The sequence below is a fragment of the Lissotriton vulgaris genome, unplaced genomic scaffold (assembly GCF_964263255.1).
Source record: "Lissotriton vulgaris unplaced genomic scaffold, aLisVul1.2 SCAFFOLD_2711, whole genome shotgun sequence".
Classification (NCBI taxonomy): domain Eukaryota; kingdom Metazoa; phylum Chordata; class Amphibia; order Caudata; family Salamandridae; genus Lissotriton; species Lissotriton vulgaris.
In genome coordinates this window covers 66,361-72,996 of record NW_028252899.1, presented here as the reverse complement: position 1 = coordinate 72,996, position 6,636 = coordinate 66,361, and positions in this window count along the sequence as shown.

Below are 6,636 nucleotides of genomic sequence, written 5' to 3'. Positions count from 1 at the left end.
TTGCTACTCCATTTTTCAGTATGTAATAGTTTGAAAATGAAGTGAAGAAATTTATCTTTTCTTGGGGCATTTGTGACTGTCAATTTTGAGTTTAATAAGAACGAGGCTCTGCTCTCCATATAAAAGAATTTCTCCACACTTGTTGCATTTCATATGCACCTTCGCAATATATGGTCTCAAGTCCATTTCAGCACTCGATGGAGATACAGGTCGTACACCAGAAGATGTGCTGGCCACCTCTGATGGTAATAGCGTGGCCAGGGCTCTTGTCGATGCTTTTGCATAATGCTCAGGATGCCTTTGTTTAACATGCCGCTGCATGGTGTGTGCAGAAAAGGAATATTTTTTATTTGGATTTCCTCTTGAGAGCTCCGAATTGCATATCGTGCAGGTTACTTTTGGCGCATTCACTTTCTTTTGATCTTCAGGATAAGTGAAAAATTGCCAAATGAAAGATTCCTTTTTTCTTCTTAACGGTGGTCGCTCATTTCCTTCAGATTCGGAAGATGAATCTGGTAGGGAAGCCATTTCAGCAAAGACTTCCGGAAGATGCTCGACGTTGTTGTCTCTTGAGAGTAGAAATGATTGTGAGGAAAGTGGGTGGAGTGCTTCGTGTATATTCCAGAACAGAAACTACTAATAACCAATTGGAAGTTTTGTTTTCAAGTCACATGACTTTAAATGCGCTTCTCAGGACGTGTAGGCGGTGACACTATGTAGTTACGAACGTGATTACATACTTAGGAACTAGCATTCAAAAAAACTATGAAATTCACTGAAAAAACCATAGGTTTTACACACGTTATAGTTAGGAAGTAGTATTTGAAAAACCTATGAAATTCACTGAAAAAACCATAGGTTTGACACCAGTTATAGTTAGCTGGAAATTTTACTGACATAAAACCAATGAAATTCCACGTTATAGTTAGTTGGACTCACTATAACTTGCGCGTGTAATGCACTGCTGATGACATTACATATTACATCACTCATGACATGGTCAGTGACATCACTTATGACATCACTGATGACAGACCTCCTTTAAGTGTAATGTAACCCTTAAAACACATATTGGAAAATAGAAATTAACATTTTCAAAAAAATTGACATACCCATACCAGTTACAACAACCAATTCAGTAATTCCACCATCTATATACACATTCTCTCATTCACCAACAGTTCTATATAGTCACTCATACATATACTCACTCATCATATGTAGTGATACACCTATACATTCTGTTACACACCGACAATCATCCAAAAGTTACTCACACACATACTCACACATGCAAATAAACTATTGAACATCCATTTATTTGCATATAAAACTATACACACTCAACCACCCATACAGTCCTGCACATATGGTGTCTTCTAAACACATACAAAGAGAGAGTTAGTCATTCATGCATCTATGTGATTAGTAATACCCCCATGAAACCATAGAAACACTCATACTGATACTAAAAAAACATCTAAGAACCCAAATACCTACACATGTAGGTACTCATCAACCCATGCAGCCAGTTATTCACAAAGTGAAACACTGATACATATATTTAAATATTTAAACATTACTCGCTAATATATGTATTCACTAAGGTACACTTAATAAGCCAGTTATCCAATCATTTCTTTTTGAAAAAAACATTCATTAAGACAATAATTTAAACATTTATTCTTCCCTCGACCTTTACATATACATATATAAAACATATTTATTTTTTAGAAAGACACACATTCACTGGATGGTGTCATAAGTGATGTCACTGACCATGTCATGAGTGATGTAATATGTAATGCCATCAGCAGTGCATTACACGCGCAAGTTATAGTGAGTCCAACTAACTATGCCGTGGAATTTCATTGGTTTTATGTCAGTAAAATTTCCAGCTAACTATAACTGGTGTCAAACCTATGGTTTTTTCAGTGAATTTCATAGGTTTTTCAAATGCTACTTCCTAACTATAACGTGTGTAAAACCTATGGTTTTTTCAGTGAATATATATATATATATATATTCACTGAAAAAACCATAGGTTATAGACCATATATAGTTAGGGATTAGCATTTACAAAACCTTAATTTACTCGCACAAAACCATTGAAATTCGCATATTGTCATTTGAGATGTCATCAGTGATGTCATCAGTGATGTCACTGACCATGTCATGAATGATGTAATATGTGACATGATCAGCAGTGGATTGCGGGTGCGCGATATATAGTTAGTGCAACTAACTATATATGCGAATTTCAATGGTTTTGTGCGAGTAAATTAAGGCTTTGTAAATGCTAATCCCTAACTATATATGGTCTATAACCTATGGTTTTTTCAGTGAATTTTCAAGGTTTTGTAAATGCTAATTCCTAACTATATATGGTCTATAACCTATGGTTTTTTCAGTGAATTTCAATGGTTTTTTAATAGCAAATATCAAAAGCTGTAAAATGTATTCTTATTCTAATTCAAAAATATATTTGATATATTGTATTATATTTTTTTAATTTAATTTATATTATAATTAAAATTATTTTTTATTGTTTCGCTGCCGGTACGCGAACCGGTAAACGTTCCGTTAGTGCAAGTACCGCATTAGAAAGCCACATCGTGACGCGTCGCGTAATCGCAACGTATCGCGTTACTACGTAATGCGCCTTATGACGCGCCGCGTTAGCGCACCCGGAAGCGTTCTGGAACGCGAACCAAGGTGCGAAACGCAGAGCCCCGGAAACGATCCGAGGCGCTGCGCGGAGCGCGTAACGTAAGCATAACAGGTCATGTGACTAGTTCATAAAAGTTTTCATTAGTTCATTTTACTTTTAGTTTCCTAATGATGGAACGCTTGATCATATGACGTAAAATAAACACTTTTCATTGGTTTAGAACATTTTTCTTTCCCAAATGATGAAAGTCCCACTTTTTTCCTCACTCCGACTTTCATTTTTATGAGAGAAAGACCTGTTTCTGCTTGATTAGTCATGGCATCTGTAGTAGCTGCAGCTGGTGGATCCCCACCACCACCACCACCACAACCAAGGAAGAGAGGACCAACTTCACAGGTCATCTTCCAACAAGAGGAGGAAGAAGAGGAAGACGAGGAACAGGAGCAGGGGACAAGGCCGTTTTTGAAAGAAAAGCCAAAAACGTCCCATATGAAACAAAATTTTATTTGGCAACTTTTTTCATTTCCTCCACATGAAAAAAAAGTAAATGCCAGGTATGTTACCTGCCTCATCTGCCACGATGTACTCTCCAGAGGGACCGAAAAAAAATATAGTTATGGTAATTATACCATGCATCGTCATATGGAGAGGTGGCACCCGATTAATTATAGTGCTGCGCAAATGCGAGATTTGGTGGATAACCCTCGACCTGCCAGTACATCCACTAATGAACTAGCAATGACAGAATCAGAGGCAAGGGAAACGGTCCCAAATCTTCAGAAAAACTTTGGACAGATGAAAATGACATGTTTAGGTTGTGGCAAATTAATTTCATGTGGAGAGAGGAGTATTACTCTAATAAATAGAGCATATGAACATCATCAATGTCCAAAACGTCCCAGAAACTAAATTTTCTTTTTTTTTTATTGCTCCTGTTCAGCCCTTTGTAATGAATCATTTTTGTTTCCCCTCCCTCCAAAAAAACACCAAAAAAATATAAAACAACAAAAATAATAAAAAAAAGTTCTTTTCAGAACTACCTTCCCTTTTTAGAAAAATTGCTAGAATGTTTAGCACTCTAGCATCCTCTATTTCTTTTGATTCGCTTCCCGGTTCGCGCGCCGGTACGCGAAAAGGAAGCGAACTAAAAAAATATTTGTTTTTTAAAAAAGACGAGTAAATAAACAGAGAGTAATGTGAAAAGAAAGACAAATAGAGGGAGTAACACACAGTTACTGTTGAAAGAGGGACTGATAAAAGGAGTGAAAAGAGTAGTATAAATAAGTAATAGAAAAAGAAATGAAGGAAGTAGCAAAGGCAGGAAACTAAGGGTTAAAGAAATGAAGCAGTGGAACTAATAAAAGTTAAATGTGATAGACATGTAACGTAAAGAGTACTAAACACTTACCTTATAATTGTTACTAACGTAGTCAATTATCATTTTTATACTTTTAATCTGTGTAAGAAAGAACAAAAAAAATTAAATTAATACAAGGTAGTAAAAAAAGAGTGAGCATGAGACAAAATGAATACATATTATAAATCACAATTCAAAGTACAAAATTAATTATACATGTTTAATGGTTTATTTATGCTGTTATCAGAAAATATCAAATTTCACTGAAAACAGTCAGTTGAAGGTATTCATCATATAACAGCGGGGAAAAAAAAACACAATCAAAATGATTGTGTTTAAAAAACCCAAAAAATATAACTAATCAGAAATCAGAACTCCTCAAAAGTAACTTACATTCTATGACGTCAAAGGATGTCCTATGAACAGCTTATACTCTGTTGTGCTGTTACTATTTTCTGCCCGCCACTTTCTGAAAGATAAACTCCATCGTTTTAAGGAAAATGAGATATACAAAACAATTTAAAACAGCACACTAAATTACAGCAACACCTAGAATCATTGTAGTCCAATTGCCTACCCTAAATTCTCACTTCAGTAAACAAGTCAAAAGGCAACATTGCTTCATTCTCAATTGGTAATGTTTGCTGAAAGACTAGCCTTTTGTTATATTTCAAATAAGCTGTGTAATATCCAGATGTTGTCAAAAGACCATCATAATATATAATAGCTGCAGTTGCTAATGTTCTTCCTGAAATCGATGACTGTGTAGCCAAAACATTTTTAATTAGACTTTACAACTTTTTTTCATCCACTTTATGTAGTTGAAATTGTAAAATGACATTTCACCCATAGGTTTCCATAAAAAATATGGACAGCATTGCAGACTTACATTTCCTCTACTCCTTATTTTGATCTGCTGCTTGACTTAGCTTATAAACACAAACAGTTTTCGCTCTGTACTACAATTATCCACAAGGCCATATAGAGTAGGAGCCATTAGAACCTCTGGAAATTCCTCTAAACAAATCCCAAGATTCCTTTCCTAAAATTTTGGTTGTAAGAACACCAGGTAAGAATTTTGAAGGTGGAAAGGCAATCTTTTTTTGAAAGTTAAAACTGAATCATTGCAGAATGACCAACCGTTTCCAGATTTCAAATAGGCTGTATAATGTCCTGAATTAGTTGAAGGATCGTTATGATATATAATTGCAGTAGTTATAAAAGTCCTTCCTGATATTGACAACTGCGAAGCTACAACATTATTAATTAAAGTTGTCAATTTAGTTCCATCAGGCCTACATCGTTGAAACATTAAAATGACATACTGGCCATAACTTCGTAAAATTAACGTGGACAGCATTGCAGACTTACATTGGCTACACTCCATGTTTTGATCGGCTGCCTTTACTAGCTTATTGAAGGATACTGATTTACTGTCAGGCAAAGTTAAATATATAAATCTTTCTGAGTCTACACTAGTAGTACTTGATAGCCTACAGTTCTCGCAGTCATGCTGCCATAGATAAGAAAGGCCAAACAGATAATCTACATCTACACCCTCATCTTGCAATACATAAAGCATATACATTAAAAACTCCTGACAATCCTGCTGAATATTTTCAGAGAATTCTGTTTGACCTGAACATTCGTCTAACAGAAAACAAATTTCAGACACACTTTCTACTCTCGTTCTACCAGCACTACATTTCTCTAACACAGAATTCAACAAACAGCATAAACTTTGTTCCGAATTGATCACAATCTGTTCTTTTAAAGTCTCTAGTGAAAAGAGAACATTAACAATTACATTAGCATAGCAGTTGACACCAGGCCTATTTTCAAATTGAAAACCAACAACATTTTCAACAGAATTCATTTTATTCCTGCTTACAATTTTTGGTTCATCGATTTTTGTTCTTTTTGCTTCGACCTCCCTACTATCACTGATATTTCTTCGTTTCCGGCCTACTACACGTTTCTCAAACAAAGGATATTGAGGCAAATGTGGCGCATACTCTCTTCTTAACCTATTGTGTTCCTTAACACAATCTAGATCCGCACAAATGTTTGTGACATCACAGTCAATCAAGTACAATCCCGATAAAGTTCTGACTCGTGACAATGCTACATAAGCCATACCCTCTTTGAACACAGAACTGCCAATATTCACTAAAGCAGTGTCTACACTTAAACCTTGTGATTTATGCCAAGCAAACAGGAAACTGCTTACGGCGAACATATAAGTCTTTTACAAGCAAAAACCTTGCTGTGCAACGACCAATTAGCTGTACTTCCTCAATACCATCAAATTTAATTTTTAAAAATTCACTTCCATCTCTACTTCTGTATTTCTCAAAATCAACAACATTACCCATTGATCCATTTACCAGACCTCTTTTAACATGTAAATTCCTTCTCAAAATGATACGGCAATTTAAGCACACATTCAGAGTCTTTTCAAAACCCGCAGTTTTAGATATAGTCTTTTCTAATGAATCCAATTTAGATTTCAAATTCTCAGACAAAATAATTGTTGATCCCATATGCTCTATTTTGTCAATAGCTTCCAGTTTCACAATCTCTTGTTTTTCTAAATTCAACATTTTGT